The sequence below is a fragment of the Rhinoderma darwinii genome, chromosome 5 (genome assembly GCF_050947455.1).
Source record: "Rhinoderma darwinii isolate aRhiDar2 chromosome 5, aRhiDar2.hap1, whole genome shotgun sequence".
Classification (NCBI taxonomy): Eukaryota; Metazoa; Chordata; class Amphibia; order Anura; family Rhinodermatidae; genus Rhinoderma; species Rhinoderma darwinii.
Genome location: NC_134691.1, coordinates 229,960,095 through 229,976,843, shown reverse-complemented (window position 1 = coordinate 229,976,843; position 16,749 = coordinate 229,960,095). Strand labels below are relative to the sequence as shown.

General features: G+C 44.0%; 1 non-coding gene and 4 pseudogenes across 1 annotated transcript; all 5 read left to right on the top strand.

Moving 5' to 3' along the window:
* The first annotated feature begins 73 nt into the window (after nt 1–73).
* Nucleotides 74–264, top strand: LOC142653561 (U2 spliceosomal RNA). The gene has a single exon (XR_012848489.1). It is a non-coding gene; the product is annotated as a U2 spliceosomal RNA (small nuclear RNA).
* Nucleotides 265–1,588: 1,324 nt separating this feature from the next.
* On the top strand, nt 1,589–1,658 carry LOC142654723 (U2 spliceosomal RNA; annotated as a pseudogene).
* A 788-nt stretch (nt 1,659–2,446) lies between these two features.
* Nucleotides 2,447–2,626, top strand: LOC142654187 (U2 spliceosomal RNA; annotated as a pseudogene).
* A 6,227-nt stretch (nt 2,627–8,853) lies between these two features.
* LOC142654334 (U2 spliceosomal RNA) lies at nt 8,854–9,074 on the top strand (annotated as a pseudogene).
* Nucleotides 9,075–15,726: 6,652 nt separating this feature from the next.
* LOC142654162 (U2 spliceosomal RNA) lies at nt 15,727–15,897 on the top strand (annotated as a pseudogene).
* The last annotated feature ends 852 nt before the right edge of the window (nt 15,898–16,749 follow it).

Sequence of the window (16,749 nt, the reverse complement as noted above, 5' to 3'; positions counted from 1 at the left end):
GGCTGAATCAATCGCTGCAAGGGGTGAACAGCAGTATTAGGCAGGCTCGGTCAACGGCCGGCCCATTCGGGTTATCGCTTCTCGGCCTTTTGGCTAAGATCAAGTGTAGTATCTGTTCTTATCAGTTTAATATCTGATACGTCCCCTATCTGGGGACCATATATTAAATGGATTTTTCGAACAGGGAGATGGAAATAGAGCTTGCTCTGTCCACTCCACGCATTGACCTGGTATTGCAGTATTTCCAGGACCGGTGCACCCTTCCCTTATGTGTTGACTAAAATCAGATTCCAAAAGTGCTATTTGTGTTTGCTATTGTTTTTGTCTTTCTGATGGGATCTCCCCTTTTAATCCCATTATTTCAACACCTGTTGGACAATGCATTTGTACAGTCATGTGTGATAATGAGCTCATTTATTAAATGCAATTAATTAATACATTGCCACCTCTTGTTGTGTGTGTGTGTGTGTGTGTGTGTGTGTGTGTGTGTGTGTGTGTGTGTGTGTGTCTTCTGTGTTTCTGTGTTTCCGGCATTTCACATTGGAACAGCTCATTCACCTTCCTTGTCTTCTCTCCGCCCTCCCTTTTAGGTAAGTTAAAGAGCTGCACCTGAGCCAGCCACTGATTGATGCAGCACCACAGTCAAATAGTGGAGTGGAGTGGAGTAGGGGAACAGCAAACAGCCATTAAAGCAGCCAGCCGCCTACCCGCCACAATGGACCTACCTGTGTACACTAGATGGATGTGATGGAATGTACTGTCGTCCCTACATTTCAAGAAGAAGTAAGAATTGCAGTTGCAACAAACCCTTGCTTGCCTACAAAGAGAGCAGCAATTTGGATTTGTTACTATGTTACCTGGAAGAATAACAAACTGTGCAAGGATGGAGGTTGTAGGAGCAAAGAGAAGTTGTCTGTAAAGTTGGTGGATGCCTATTTTCCATTTTGCAGTCCCTTGTCTCCCTCTTGTGGCCTCCTGGAGGCAAGTAGCTGTGCAAAAAAAAGACAGCCTGGCGGCCGGCTGTTGCAGTGTTGCCCTCTCAGGCAACACTGAGTGACTGACTGAGCCGCACCGTCTTATATAAAGTTCAGACGGAACTTTGCACGTGTCATAGTGGAGCCCTCAGGATTCCAGAGCCAGCTTTCTGACATCATAATGGGGCCTGCCTCAGAGATAAAAGCCTGGGCCCAGGCAGTGTTGGTCAGTGCTGCTCAGCAGGCAGCACCGGACTGGATTGGATTAAAGCTGATACAAGGTGTGAAGGAACAAGGGGTGGCTGTGGGCATGCACTTGCTGCCGCTGCCAGTGTTTATCTGCATGGCAGGAGGGCATTTGGGCGTTGCCAGGAAGGCGTTTTTATGTAGATTCCTCCTCCTCTTTCAGCACTGCATTGTGGTGCAAGCAAAAGAAGCAAATCCTGTCTGGCTTCCTCTCCGGCCTTTATTCACCTCCCTCCCGCTTAGTAGCTGTAAATGTGTGTGAGCCTGCAGGGCCCCATGGAATTGCCTAGGAGTAGGCTGAATCAATCGCTGCAAGGGGTGAACAGCAGTATTAGGCAGGCTCGGTCAACGGCCGGCCCATTCGGGTTATCGCTTCTCGGCCTTTTGGCTAAGATCAAGTGTAGTACCTGCTCAAGCTGAGGTTAGTAATCATCCCTGCCGGTGGTACGTGGGCCATCGTAGGGGGATGACAGAACGCCGAGGTGAGGGCAGGGAACCACAACGGTCATCGCTCTGGTGTACGCATTTGGTTTAAAGGTACCATTTGTAGGTGACCAGGCGACCGCCGGATCGAGGTCATTAGGCCGGGTAGTTTGGAAGCCCGAGTTGCTATGTGCCCCAGGGCTGGTGACCCTGGGGTGCCCTAACTCACTGGGGGTGGGATCCCACTGAGTGAAGGCACACTTGCACGCACTCTCTTTCACGCTATATGAGCACACACCTTTATTCTCCCGGCCTTCTGGCTGGGAGATGAGGAATTTTTTTATACCTGGCGGATGTCCAGGCTGTATCACAGCGCACATCCACTTATTTAATTTTGTTTTTCACTGTGTGTTTGTCACGTTTGTCACAAGGATTTTGGGATGCGGTGCCCTTTTGGGACCCTCCTGAGGTCTAGGGGGAAAATGTGTGGCCTTCTGGTTCCTTTTTCCCCTGCAACCCGGCCTCCCTTCTTCGGAGGGGAGGTGCAACTAGGATGCAGGCTCCTAGGTGGACACTGGGGTGGCAGCCCAGGTAGAAGCCTAGGAGTGTGTTTGGGTCTCCCTAAGCTTCGGCGAGGGGGGACCATCGATCCTTGATCCTCTAGGCCTATGGTTTGGAGGGTCAGGGAATGGTTATGCGGGGCCTCTCTCTTTTAAGAGAAGGGCTGCGATAGACCGCATCCTTGTGCACTTTTTGTGTGGCACCTCTGCACTTTTTATGCACTTGGGTGATAGAAAGCACGACTCGGGCTTTCAAAAAAAAAATAAAAATCTGTTCTTATCAGTTTAATATCTGATACGTCCCCTATCTGGGGACCATATATTAAATGGATTTTTCGAACAGGGAGATGGAAATAGAGCTTGCTCTGTCCACTCCACGCATTGACCTGGTATTGCAGTATTTCCAGGACCGGTGCACCCTTCCCTTATGTGTTGACTAAAATCAGATTCCAAAAGTGCTATTTGTGTTTGCTATTGTTTTTGTCTTTCTGATGGGATCTCCCCTTTTAATCCCATTATTTCAACACCTGTTGGACAATGCATTTGTACAGTCATGTGTGATAATGAGCTCATTTATTAAATGCAATTAATTAATACATTGCCACCTCTTGTTGTGTGTGTGTGTGTGTGTGTGTGTGTGTGTGTGTGTGTGTGTGTGTGTGTGTGTCTTCTGTGTTTCTGTGTTTCCGGCATTTCACATTGGAACAGCTCATTCACCTTCCTTGTCTTCTCTCCGCCCTCCCTTTTAGGTAAGTTAAAGAGCTGCACCTGAGCCAGCCACTGATTGATGCAGCACCACAGTCAAATAGTGGAGTGGAGTGGAGTAGGGGAACAGCAAACAGCCATTAAAGCAGCCAGCCGCCTACCCGCCACAATGGACCTACCTGTGTACACTAGATGGATGTGATGGAATGTACTGTCGTCCCTACATTTCAAGAAGAAGTAAGAATTGCAGTTGCAACAAACCCTTGCTTGCCTACAAAGAGAGCAGCAATTTGGATTTGTTACTATGTTACCTGGAAGAATAACAAACTGTGCAAGGATGGAGGTTGTAGGAGCAAAGAGAAGTTGTCTGTAAAGTTGGTGGATGCCTATTTTCCATTTTGCAGTCCCTTGTCTCCCTCTTGTGGCCTCCTGGAGGCAAGTAGCTGTGCAAAAAAAAGACAGCCTGGCGGCCGGCTGTTGCAGTGTTGCCCTCTCAGGCAACACTGAGTGACTGACTGAGCCGCACCGTCTTATATAAAGTTCAGACGGAACTTTGCACGTGTCATAGTGGAGCCCTCAGGATTCCAGAGCCAGCTTTCTGACATCATAATGGGGCCTGCCTCAGAGATAAAAGCCTGGGCCCAGGCAGTGTTGGTCAGTGCTGCTCAGCAGGCAGCACCGGACTGGATTGGATTAAAGCTGATACAAGGTGTGAAGGAACAAGGGGTGGCTGTGGGCATGCACTTGCTGCCGCTGCCAGTGTTTATCTGCATGGCAGGAGGGCATTTGGGCGTTGCCAGGAAGGCGTTTTTATGTAGATTCCTCCTCCTCTTTCAGCACTGCATTGTGGTGCAAGCAAAAGAAGCAAATCCTGTCTGGCTTCCTCTCCGGCCTTTATTCACCTCCCTCCCGCTTAGTAGCTGTAAATGTGTGTGAGCCTGCAGGGCCCCATGGAATTGCCTAGGAGTAGGCTGAATCAATCGCTGCAAGGGGTGAACAGCAGTATTAGGCAGGCTCGGTCAACGGCCGGCCCATTCGGGTTATCGCTTCTCGGCCTTTTGGCTAAGATCAGAGTTTATTGCTCTGGTCTTGGTCAGGGGGTGCGGGTTTTCCCTTGGGAGGAACCAGAGTGGTGATCGTTCTGTGATCGTGGATCGGCAGGTATAGTCAGCATGGATGCAGCAAGGACAACACCGGTGGAGAGAACCATACGAATTAAGGTAGACCCAAGTGATTCTGGTAAGAACACCGTTGAATTTGTTGGAAGGAAGCTGGTGGTCGACATGGCAGGTATCCCTCTTTATAAATTATTCTGCGTGCAAGAAAACAGAAAGCAAGGATTGTATGATGTGTCCTTTCAAGAAGAAAATGACTGTTTAAATTTCTATGAAGCCTTAAAAGTGAATGCTAACTGTGAGGTTTTGAAAAATGTCTCTTTTGTGCCTCTATTTGCTATGGGAGAGAGGGTACTATTTGTACATGTCTTCAACCCATTTACCCAGCTGGACTTAATCAAGAACTTTTTGAGTTTATATTGCACCAGTGTGAAAGGGGGAACCAAAATGACCAGCTCATTGAAAGTGTTCAATGGAACTTATAAATTTTTCGTCCAGTTTAAGCTGGACCCGGATTGTATTGGTGGAGTTAAGAGCCCTCCATTGTCCTTTTCCATTGCTGGCTATAGAGGATATTTGTATTATCAAAATATGCCAAAATTTTGTCGGTTCTGTCACCAGTTTGGTCACACTAAGGAGTGCTGCCCTGGGGTGAAGGTGTGCAGGAATTGTAAGCTGGCTGGACATGAGGCAGGTGCATGTACGGAACCCCGATCGTGTGATTTGTGTGGTGAAGTGGGGCACCTGTATAGAGATTGCCCAGTGGGCAAGAAGAGAAAGGAGAAAGAGGAAAAGGAAAGAGAGGCACAGAGACAGAAGAATATCCAGAAGCAAGAGGAAGCCAATGAGAGGTTAAGGATAGAAAGGGAGGTGGAGGAGCAAAGGCAGAAAGAAATCCTTGATGCAATATTGGCTGAGGCTGAGCGAGATAGCACGCAGGTGCAGGCAATTGAGGAAACTTTCATTGAGGACATGCCAAGCCCTGTGGTAGAAGAATCTCAGAGGATATCAGAATGGTCTTCCTCTGGAGTGTTGAGTCCAGTGAGAGAAGTGGAGATGTCTTTTCGCCCACAGAGAGTGGGGAACTTTCCAAAAAAACAGAGAATTGAAGTGGTGGAGACGCAAAGTGTGGAGACGGCGAACGCCTTTCAGGCATTGTTTGAGCCGAACATGGAGTATGAGACTAGTGAAGAAAACTCTCCCGGGCCTTTAACCCGGAAAGTTTGAGGGTTCTGCTTTGTGTTTTTTCACCTTTTTCTGCCTAGGGCAGTTATAAAATGTCGTTTAAAATTTTGTCTTCCAATGTCCGGGTGTTTAAAAACCGGGCCAGGAGAGCAGCCATTTTGGAGGAATTGTCTTTCAGTGGAGCAGATTTAATTTGTGTGCAGGAGTGTGGGATAGAGTATATAGTTAAGCAGGAGGAGTGGGGTTTTGGTGCAGCAATATGGTCATGTTCTAGTCACAATAGAAATGATGGTGTGGGGGTTTTGGTTAGGAGTAGCAGGGTGGAGGTTTGTAGCTACACAGTGATTGAGGAGGGGCGGTGCCTGTTAGTGGTTATAAAAGTATGTGGTGTGAATGTGCGTGTAATTAATGTGTATGCGTCTGCAAAAAAGGAAGAGAGAGTGGAGTTGTTTGAGAGAATTAAACTGTTTTTGCCAGGTAGGGAACATATTGTGTGGGTGGGGGATTTTAACTGTGATACTAGAGGGGATTTGGATGTGTCTGGGAATGTGCTAAAGTCTGTACTCACTGATTTTGGATTGAGGGATGTAGTGCACCTGTGTGGTGTTAACCCTATAGTAGATACTTATTATGCGGATAGTGGGAGACACAGCAGTAGAATTGATATGATTTTTGTTTCTAAGGGGGTGATGGGTAAGGGATATATGCAAATGAAGGTAGGATATTCTGATCACGAGTGCATTAAGTGTGAGTTGGTCTGGGATGAGGATTGTGGGAGTGGGAGGGGTTTATGGAAATTGAATGTGAGTTTGTTGGATGATGAGAGTGTTTGTGGAAAATATGTGGATACATATAGGTTTTGGTGTGAGAAAAAAGGTGATTTTGTGGATATAATAACATGGTGGGATTGGGTTAAAGAAAGAACACGTGTGTTTTTTAGAAAGGTTGGTTATAGGAAAGCTGTGGAGAGGAGGAAGAGGTATGAATGTTATAATATAAGGTTGAATTTTCTCCAGAAGGTTAAAAAGAGAGGTTGGAGTGTGGATGAGGAGATTGATTGTGTGAAAAATGAGATGAGGGAATGGTTGTTAGAAAAAGGTAGAAAGATTATGTATCAGTCAAAATTAGATAAATTGGAAAAGGGGGAAAAATGTTCTAGGTATTTTTTCAAAAAAGTAGTGGGGAAAAAGGAGGATTTGGTGAGAGTTTATGATAAAAATGGAAGGGTGGTGAAAGGAAAAGCAGTGTTTTCTGTGGTTGAAAGTTTTTATAAAGAATTGTATGCAGTGAAAGAGATTGATAGGGACTTGGAGGCTGAAGTGGTGAGTATGATTGAAAATAGGGTGGAAGTAATTGAATATGCAAATTTGATGAGAAACATTGAGGAGGATGAAGTAAAGAGAGTGTTGGATAGTATGGCTGTGAATAAGACCCCAGGGGATGATGGGTTACCGATGGAATTTTACATAAAAATGTGGGATGTGATTAAGGATGATATGGTGCAAGTTTATAAATTTATGTGGGAGAATGGTAGGATGGTTGAAAGTATGAAAAGTGGGGTGGTGGTTTTGATTTATAAGAAAGGGGATGTGAATGATGTTAAAAATTGGAGGCCGATTACTTTGTTGAATGTGGACTATAAGGTGTTTGCTAAGCTGATTGCAAATAGGATGAGAGATGTGATTGGTCAGGTGGTTGGGGAGGAGCAAGTGTGTGGAGTGCCGGGGAGGAGGATTAGTGAGAATTTGTGTTTGCTGAGAGATGTGATATGGGATAGCATGGAGAGGAAACAAGTATTGAATGTTCTGTCAATTGATTTTGAAAAGGCTTTTGATCGTTTGGCGCATGATTTTTTATTTAGAGTTTTGGTAAGAATGGGTTTTCCTAGTGACTTTGTGAATGTTGTAAGAGTGTTGTATAAGAATGTGTATAGTAAGATTCTCATTAATGGATGGGTTGGTGGTGAGATAAGTGTGGGTTCCGGTGTGAGGCAGGGGTGTCCCCTGTCTCCGATTGCCTTTATTTGTGCGATTGAGCCTTTATTACAGATGTTTCGGAAGGATAAATGTATGAGAGGTGTGAAGATTCCTGGTTGTGGTGGGAAAGAAGTAAAAGTATTAGCATACATGGATGATGTGTGTGTGATTTGTGAATCCGATGCTGCGGTAAGGCGTGCAAAATTGTTAGTTGCTTTGTTCTGTGGGGCATCTGCATTTAGAGTAAATTGGGATAAGAGTGAATGTAAGAGGTTTGGGAACATTGGGAGGAGAGAAGATTTAGGTGTAAAATGTGTGGAAGGAGCGATTCAGATTTTGGGGGTGAAATTTGATGAAAAATTGGATGGGAATGAAAGTTGGGAGGATGTTGGTAAAAAAATTATTAAGAAAATGAATTTCTGGCGTTTGAGAGAATTGTCTTTTGCTGGGAAGATTCTGGTGATTAAAAGTGTGATTTTACCAATTTTGTTGTATGTTGCTTTTGTCTTTCCGCCAGGGTCTATGATGCTGAGAAGATTGAATAGAGTGCTGATGGTATTTTTTTGGGGTTCTAAGATGGAGAGAGTGAAGAGAGAGACTGTGAGGAAAAGTGTAAAGAATGGGGGAATGGGGTTTCCTAATATTGAGGTATATTTGGGAGTGAATAGTGTGTTTGCAGTAAGAAGGATGATGGGAGGTGATTGGAAATTTGCATGTATGGTAAGATATCTGAGTGGGAGTGTGTTATGCAGATTAGGATGGATAGGGAGAGATTTAAGAGTGCCGTATGCACTTATATGTCCAAAGTGGTATCTGTATGTGGAAAAGTTTTTGAAAAGCTATGAGTTGTTGAGGAAGGGTGATGTGTTGAGAAATAAAAAAGAGATGTTGAGATGTATTGAAGGAAAAGAAGTGCAGTGTCCTATAAATATGGTGAGAAGGGTGAATGTAGGGAGAGTATGGAAGAGTTTGGAAACGGATGGGATAACAAATAGACAGAAAGAGATTGTATGGCAAAGTATGCATGGAGCGTTGCCTGTGAGAGAGTTTCAAAGAAATCGTGGGATTGGGAGGAGTGAAGCATGTCCAAGAGTGGGGTGTGGAGGGTGTGAAAGTATTTTACATTTATTCTGGAATTGTGATGTGGCTCAGGAAGTGTGGAAGGGTGTGAGTCCTTTGTGTAAAGAGGTGGTTGGGGTTAAAAAACTGACGTTTGAGGTAATAATGTTTGGGTTGGGAATGTTAGATAGGAAAAAACAGAGGGTGTGGTGTATTATGTTAGCAATCATTAAAGAAGTTTTGTGGGATGTAAGGAATTTGTATGTCTTTAGAAGAAAGGAAGTGACGGTAGAAGGGTGTTTGAGGATGATTTTGGATAGAATGTATGTGGTATATTTGTCGGACAAGAAAAGGTTTGGGGAAGCAGATGCAGAGGGTATTTGGAAATTTTTGAAGTGGAGGTATGTAGTTAAAGTATAAATGGTGGGTGGAGTGAAGGGTTTAGACTAAGGTGATGGGATTGTATGCCTTTTTTGTTTAATTGTAAATGTAAATAAATATGTTTAAAAAAAGAAAAATCATTGACCCGATGATGAGCTTAAAGAAACGCACTAAATACAGAGTGTAAGTTTGGTGAAAGTGTTTGAGGTGCAAAAAATATAATGAACTTATATTTTTACCTCTGAGGGTTAAAAAAAAAAAAAAAAAAAAAAAAAAAAAAAAAAAAAAAAAAAAAAATCTGTTCTTATCAGTTTAATATCTGATACGTCCCCTATCTGGGGACCATATATTAAATGGATTTTTCGAACAGGGAGATGGAAATAGAGCTTGCTCTGTCCACTCCACGCATTGACCTGGTATTGCAGTATTTCCAGGACCGGTGCACCCTTCCCTTATGTGTTGACTAAAATCAGATTCCAAAAGTGCTATTTGTGTTTGCTATTGTTTTTGTCTTTCTGATGGGATCTCCCCTTTTAATCCCATTATTTCAACACCTGTTGGACAATGCATTTGTACAGTCATGTGTGATAATGAGCTCATTTATTAAATGCAATTAATTAATACATTGCCACCTCTTGTTGTGTGTGTGTGTGTGTGTGTGTGTGTGTGTGTGTGTGTGTGTGTGTGTGTCTTCTGTGTTTCTGTGTTTCCGGCATTTCACATTGGAACAGCTCATTCACCTTCCTTGTCTTCTCTCCGCCCTCCCTTTTAGGTAAGTTAAAGAGCTGCACCTGAGCCAGCCACTGATTGATGCAGCACCACAGTCAAATAGTGGAGTGGAGTGGAGTAGGGGAACAGCAAACAGCCATTAAAGCAGCCAGCCGCCTACCCGCCACAATGGACCTACCTGTGTACACTAGATGGATGTGATGGAATGTACTGTCGTCCCTACATTTCAAGAAGAAGTAAGAATTGCAGTTGCAACAAACCCTTGCTTGCCTACAAAGAGAGCAGCAATTTGGATTTGTTACTATGTTACCTGGAAGAATAACAAACTGTGCAAGGATGGAGGTTGTAGGAGCAAAGAGAAGTTGTCTGTAAAGTTGGTGGATGCCTATTTTCCATTTTGCAGTCCCTTGTCTCCCTCTTGTGGCCTCCTGGAGGCAAGTAGCTGTGCAAAAAAAAGACAGCCTGGCGGCCGGCTGTTGCAGTGTTGCCCTCTCAGGCAACACTGAGTGACTGACTGAGCCGCACCGTCTTATATAAAGTTCAGACGGAACTTTGCACGTGTCATAGTGGAGCCCTCAGGATTCCAGAGCCAGCTTTCTGACATCATAATGGGGCCTGCCTCAGAGATAAAAGCCTGGGCCCAGGCAGTGTTGGTCAGTGCTGCTCAGCAGGCAGCACCGGACTGGATTGGATTAAAGCTGATACAAGGTGTGAAGGAACAAGGGGTGGCTGTGGGCATGCACTTGCTGCCGCTGCCAGTGTTTATCTGCATGGCAGGAGGGCATTTGGGCGTTGCCAGGAAGGCGTTTTTATGTAGATTCCTCCTCCTCTTTCAGCACTGCATTGTGGTGCAAGCAAAAGAAGCAAATCCTGTCTGGCTTCCTCTCCGGCCTTTATTCACCTCCCTCCCGCTTAGTAGCTGTAAATGTGTGTGAGCCTGCAGGGCCCCATGGAATTGCCTAGGAGTAGGCTGAATCAATCGCTGCAAGGGGTGAACAGCAGTATTAGGCAGGCTCGGTCAACGGCCGGCCCATTCGGGTTATCGCTTCTCGGCCTTCTGGCTGAGATCAAGTGTAGTGCTGGTTACTTGTAGTCAGTGCTGCCTGGTCTTAGTTGGGAGGTGCTCAGGTACCCTCTCTCTCGGCCTCGGGGGATCGTCCAGGTTCGCCTGGACTTCACCCCCGTGCTGCTATTTGGGAGAGAGGCTTAGTCCTGAGCAACGAGTTGCGATCCACATATCCCCCGTGTAGGCTTCGGCCGAAAAGGGGAAAGCTGCGTAGACGTTACGTCACCAACGGGTGGCGTAACTTTCCCTGAAAACCCCTCACCATGGACGAAAGTCCTGGTGAGATACCGGCGTATGCCCGGATAAAGAATACAATCCGTGTTATTGTATCAGAAGAGAAGGCGACGACCTGCGGCCTGAAGTTCTTGGTGGAGACCGTGCTTGTTGGCATTTTCAACATTCAGAAGCGGGAGATATTGGCGGTACAAGACTATCCTAGGAGAAGAACATACGACATAACTTTTGTACAGAATGGAGTGTTCCAAGATCTGCTGGCGGCATACATGGTAAAAAACGATCCGAGACTGGACGGTATTGAATTTTACGAACATGTGTTGGACATCACTAAGATGATTGTGATAAAAATGTACTGCCCGTTTGCTGATTTAAAAGATGTGATGTCCTTTTTATCCCCCTATTTCAAAAGTGTAAAATGTATTGGCAAAATAATGAACGAAGTTGGAGTTTGGACGTCAAAGTGGAGATTTTTAGTAACTTGTTATAGAGATGCCAATACAGCAGGGGGGATAATGTTGCCGCCAGCACGCTTTAAATTAGGTGATATGGCAGGAGATCTTTTTTACACAGGAATGCCTCCATTCTGTAGAAAATGTCAAAAGTACGGTCACACCAAAGAGTTCTGCGAAAGCACCTGTAGGAACTGTGGCAGCTCTGAGCACGAGGCCAAAACTTGCCCTCTGGGGAAAAGGTGTCGTTTTTGCAGCCGAGTTGGTCATCTATATGCTACTTGTCCCCACAGATCGGAACAACCCGAGGTCCGGCCGAGGCGTCCAGAGCAGCCAGCAGGCCAGATCGCCCCCGCACAAGGAGAGGAACCAAGAGGTGAAGAGGCTGATGACATGGACACCTCCAGCAGACCCCCCCAAACAGGTGACCCAAAGGAGCAAAGGCGGTTTAAGAGAAGAGCCAGTGATCAGCGGACGAAAAAGCCCCCTCAGGAAACGGAGGAGATGGGTAGTTCGGATGAAGCTGATCCGCCTGGGCCGCAGGAGGTGCTGGTTCAGCCTGTACCTGAGGCAGAGGACCCGGGCGGAGCGGCAGCAAGGTCTAAGAGGCGTAGGGCGTACTCGGAGGTGGCAGCGGGGGTGCCGATGGGAGTACCTGCTAGAGCGAAAGCAGGGAAACCAGTTGACGCACCCCCGGAAGCACCAGCTGAAGGTCTCCCCCCTTCTCGCCAGTTGGGGGAGACAAGCATAGCCACCTCTGAGGTGACAGAAGTCCCTGAAATGGCCGCGAGTGCGTTTCCTGCCCCTATCGTAGGGGAGGAGGCTGCCATACGAGATGCTCCAGAAACCTTGCCCGTGGAGTCCATATGGGACCCATTTTCGATCAGTGCCTCAGGTATGGCGGGGGGTCAGCTGTCTGACATGAGTTCCTCTCCAATCTCCTCAAGTTATACAGTCGGTTTGAAGTCGGAGGGCGATGAGAGTTCGAGTGAGGTCTCTGGTAACGCCGAGGACTGCTGAGGCCACCTCGGGTAAGATTACATAAGACTGTCTCTTTTCCCTTTTCCTCATGGCAGAGTTAGGTGGCATTTCCTTAAATGTTAGGAGCGTGCATTCCAAGATGAGAAGAGCTGCCCTGTTTGATTATCTTTCTATTTTTTCCGCCACCGTTTTTTTCCTACAGGAATGCTGTATCCCACATCGCACGAACTACAACAAATATAAGGAAGACTGGAGACTCGGACCTTCAGTGTGGTCCGGGTCTAACGATTCCAGAGCCGCAGGTGTCGCCATTTTATTTAAAGGGAACGTTTTAATTGACAGTTTTAATGAAATTTTACCAGGTAGAATTTTATTGGTCAAAGCTTTTATAGACGGTATTAGATGGCAGTTTTTAAATTTTTATGGGTCCTCGGACAAGAATGAAAGAGCTAGAATGCTAGAGATTTTACCCCTTTTTTTAAACGATTCAGAGCCACTTGTTTTAGCGGGTGATTTTAATTGTATTTTAAAGGGGGAACGCCGGTTCTCTAACTCAGTAAGCAGGAATTATGACAAAACCTCCTCATTATTAAAAGATATAGTTACTGATTTTAAACTTACTGATGTTTTTAAGAAATGTAACAGCAATTTATCTGCAGAGGCCGGCGTCACCTGGAGCAATGTGAACTGTAGCTCCAGGATCGATTTTATATTCTGCTCTTATCAAGTACTGCCTTTTAAATGTGATCTTAATCCCAATGTTTTATCTGATCATAAATTATTGTATTTTAAAGTTAAAAATGATATTGGGAAAAATACTGTCAAAAAAGCCTGGAAAATGAACGTTTCCCTTTTAGATGATCCGCAAATTTTATCTGATTTTATTACCTTTTATAAGGGCTGCAGACGGGTAAGACATCCAAATATGTCCATAGTCTCATGGTGGGAGAAAATAAAAATAAAAATAAGAGATTTTTTCATAAAAATCGGAAGGAGAAAAGCAAAAGAAAAACAGGATTTTTTTGCTAATTTGAATACCCGGCTGCAGACCCAATACAAGTTCAGAGAACAGGGTATGCAGGTGGAGGAGGAGATTATGGAGATTAGGAAGGAGATCTCCCAGTGCCTGGAGCAGAGAGGTAAGGAAATTGTCTTTCGCTCAAAAATGAAACACCTCGAGGAAAATGAGACCTGCTCCAGGTACTTTTTTAAGAAAATTAACGATAAGCATACCCTGTTAGACAATGTTGATGGAGATACAAACACTGACAATATTTTAAAAAAGGTACACAGATTTTATGCGGATCTTTTTAATATAAAGCTTGTTAATGTTGATTTGATGAACGACTCATTGAAGGAGGTTGACGCTGTTTTAAATCCTGTCTCCAAAGATTTTTTATTACAGGATATTACGGAACAGGAGATTTTAGATACCATCAAGAGTTTTAAAACAGGTAAAGTCCCTGGCCCTGATGGTATACCCATAGAGTTTTATGTCACATTTTATGGAGTTTTAAAAGAGGATCTCTATTCCCTTTTTACTCAAGTTTTTAGAACAAAAGCCCTCCCGGGGTCCTGGAAGAAAGGTGAGGTGTCCCTGCTTTATAAAAAGGGGGACAAAACAGATATTAAAAACTGGAGGCCTATCACCTTACTAAACGCAGACTATAAAATAATGGCCAAGATTTGCGCGAATAGACTAAAGGCTGTTATAGAGAAAATCGTCCACTCCAACCAAGTCTGTGGGATACCTGGGAGGAGCATATGGGACAATTTAAACCTTTTAAAAGATGCTATTGGTGATACGAAGGAGAGAAAAGGCAGATTGGCGGTTTTATCCATAGATTTCGAGAAAGCCTTTGATAGAGTATCACATTTTTATCTTTTTAAGGTTTTAGAAAAGATGGGTATACCAGAAGGTTTTTTACAGTCTCTGAAGGCCTTTTATGAAAATTGTACGAGCAAGATTTTAGTAAAGGGTTTTAAGACACAGGATGTCCTTTTAAACTCCGGAGTGAAGCAGGGGTGTCCCTTGTCCCCACTACTTTTTATATGTGCGATCGAGCCTCTACTCTGCAGATTGAGGAATGACAGGCAGATATGTGGAGTCCCCCTGCCGGGCGGGGGGGGACTAGAGGCAAAAGTGGTGGGGTACATGGATGATGTCGCGGTCCTGTGCAGGGACGCCCCGTCACTGCAAAAAGCATTACAACAGATATACCAATTTTGCTGCTCCTCCGGTTTTAAAGTCAATTTTAATAAAAGTAATATTTTAAATATTGGCAATATGATTTTACAGGACATTCCAGTCCCTGTGTCGGAGTCTGTACAGATTTTAGGGGTCTCCTTCAATGAGTCAAACAATGGTTTTATCAGTTGGGACTTGGTGGCACAAAAAGTTAATAAGAAAATTTGTTTATGGAATCTTAGAAAACTGACAATGGAGGGAAAAATTTTAATCACAAAAATGGTGATTTTACCAATTTTATTATATCTAAGTATGGTTTTCCCTCCCCCTGATATTTTATTAAAAAAGATTACCAAGGCATGTTTTACATTTTTATGGAATTCTAGGATGGAGAAGCTCAGGAGAGAAAAAGTGATGTTACCAAAGCTAATGGGTGGTAAAGATTTTCCAAATATAAAAGCATTTCTTTTAATCCATTTTTTTACACTGTGTCTTAATACTGTTTTTAAGGAACACTACTGGTCTTATTTTATCCGTTTTAACACTGGCTATTTTATGAGGAGGTACGGATGGTTCTCTACGGTTTTAAGCTCGCCATATGCTTTTAACCTGCCAGACCAGTATAAGATTTTAGAAAAAATAGTGAACCTTTTTAACCTAAAAGACAAAAGAATAGAAGATGTAAAAAATAGTAAATATGTTTTAAAGGAAATAAAAGAAAATGTTTTAATAGCCCCCATTAGCAATTTTAATGAAAACAAATGCAAAATTATCTGGAGCATGGTTAATGCTAAATTCATTTTTAATTCACAGAAGGATCTGGCCTGGAGCTGCGCCCACGAGTGTCTTCCATGCCGGGCATTCCAGCATCGAAGGGGACTGACCAACTCGGCTGCGTGTCCAAGGGGAGGATGCCGCGATGACGAGACAGTCTTACATCTCTTTTGGCAATGTTATTTTTCACAACTAATATGGACAAAAATCCTCCCCTTGATGAAGAAGATAACCGGAATAAAAAGAATTACAAGTGAAGGCGTATTTTACGGATGTCTGGAGTGCCCAACAAGGACTCAGAAAATTATGGCATGGAAGATTACTAACTGCGTTAAAGCAGCTCTGTGGGCGGCCAGGAATATTCTTTTATTCAAACATGAAATTTTATCTGTGAATGATATTTTAGGAATTTGTTTTTATGAAATGCACAAATATTATCTTTTAGACAAAAAATTCTCTCCTGTTTTAAGTAGAAAATGGTTTTTTAGCGAATGGAATTCTATAATATGATGCCACCAAGTGCCCTTTTATAAATTGTATGATTTTAATCTGACAATTTGTATTTATTTTTTAACCATTGTTGTAAAATGTGAATCCCTGTAAAAATGTTGAAAAATGTTAATTTATTGTAAAACCTGAAAAATTTTAAATAAACGGTTACCCCCAAAGTTGGGGTAGTCAACTTAAAAAAAAAAATCTGTTCTTATCAGTTTAATATCTGATACGTCCCCTATCTGGGGACCATATATTAAATGGATTTTTCGAACAGGGAGATGGAAATAGAGCTTGCTCTGTCCACTCCACGCATTGACCTGGTATTGCAGTATTTCCAGGACCGGTGCACCCTTCCCTTATGTGTTGACTAAAATCAGATTCCAAAAGTGCTATTTGTGTTTGCTATTGTTTTTGTCTTTCTGATGGGATCTCCCCTTTTAATCCCATTATTTCAACACCTGTTGGACAATGCATTTGTACAGTCATGTGTGATAATGAGCTCATTTATTAAATGCAATTAATTAATACATTGCCACCTCTTGTTGTGTGTGTGTGTGTGTGTGTGTGTGTGTGTGTGTGTGTGTGTGTGTGTGTGTGTGTGTCTTCTGTGTTTCTGTGTTTCCGGCATTTCACATTGGAACAGCTCATTCACCTTCCTTGTCTTCTCTCCGCCCTCCCTTTTAGGTAAGTTAAAGAGCTGCACCTGAGCCAGCCACTGATTGATGCAGCACCACAGTCAAATAGTGGAGTGGAGTGGAGTAGGGGAACAGCAAACAGCCATTAAAGCAGCCAGCCGCCTACCCGCCACAATGGACCTACCTGTGTACACTAGATGGATGTGATGGAATGTACTGTCGTCCCTACATTTCAAGAAGAAGTAAGAATTGCAGTTGCAACAAACCCTTGCTTGCCTACAAAGAGAGCAGCAATTTGGATTTGTTACTATGTTACCTGGAAGAATAACAAACTGTGCAAGGATGGAGGTTGTAGGAGCAAAGAGAAGTTGTCTGTAAAGTTGGTGGATGCCTATTTTCCATTTTGCAGTCCCTTGTCTCCCTCTTGTGGCCTCCTGGAGGCAAGTAGCTGTGCAAAAAAAAGACAGCCTGGCGGCCGGCTGTTGCAGTGTTGCCCTCTCAGGCAACACTGAGTGACTGACTGAGCCGCACCGTCTTATATAAAGTTCAGACGGAACTTTGCACGTGTCAT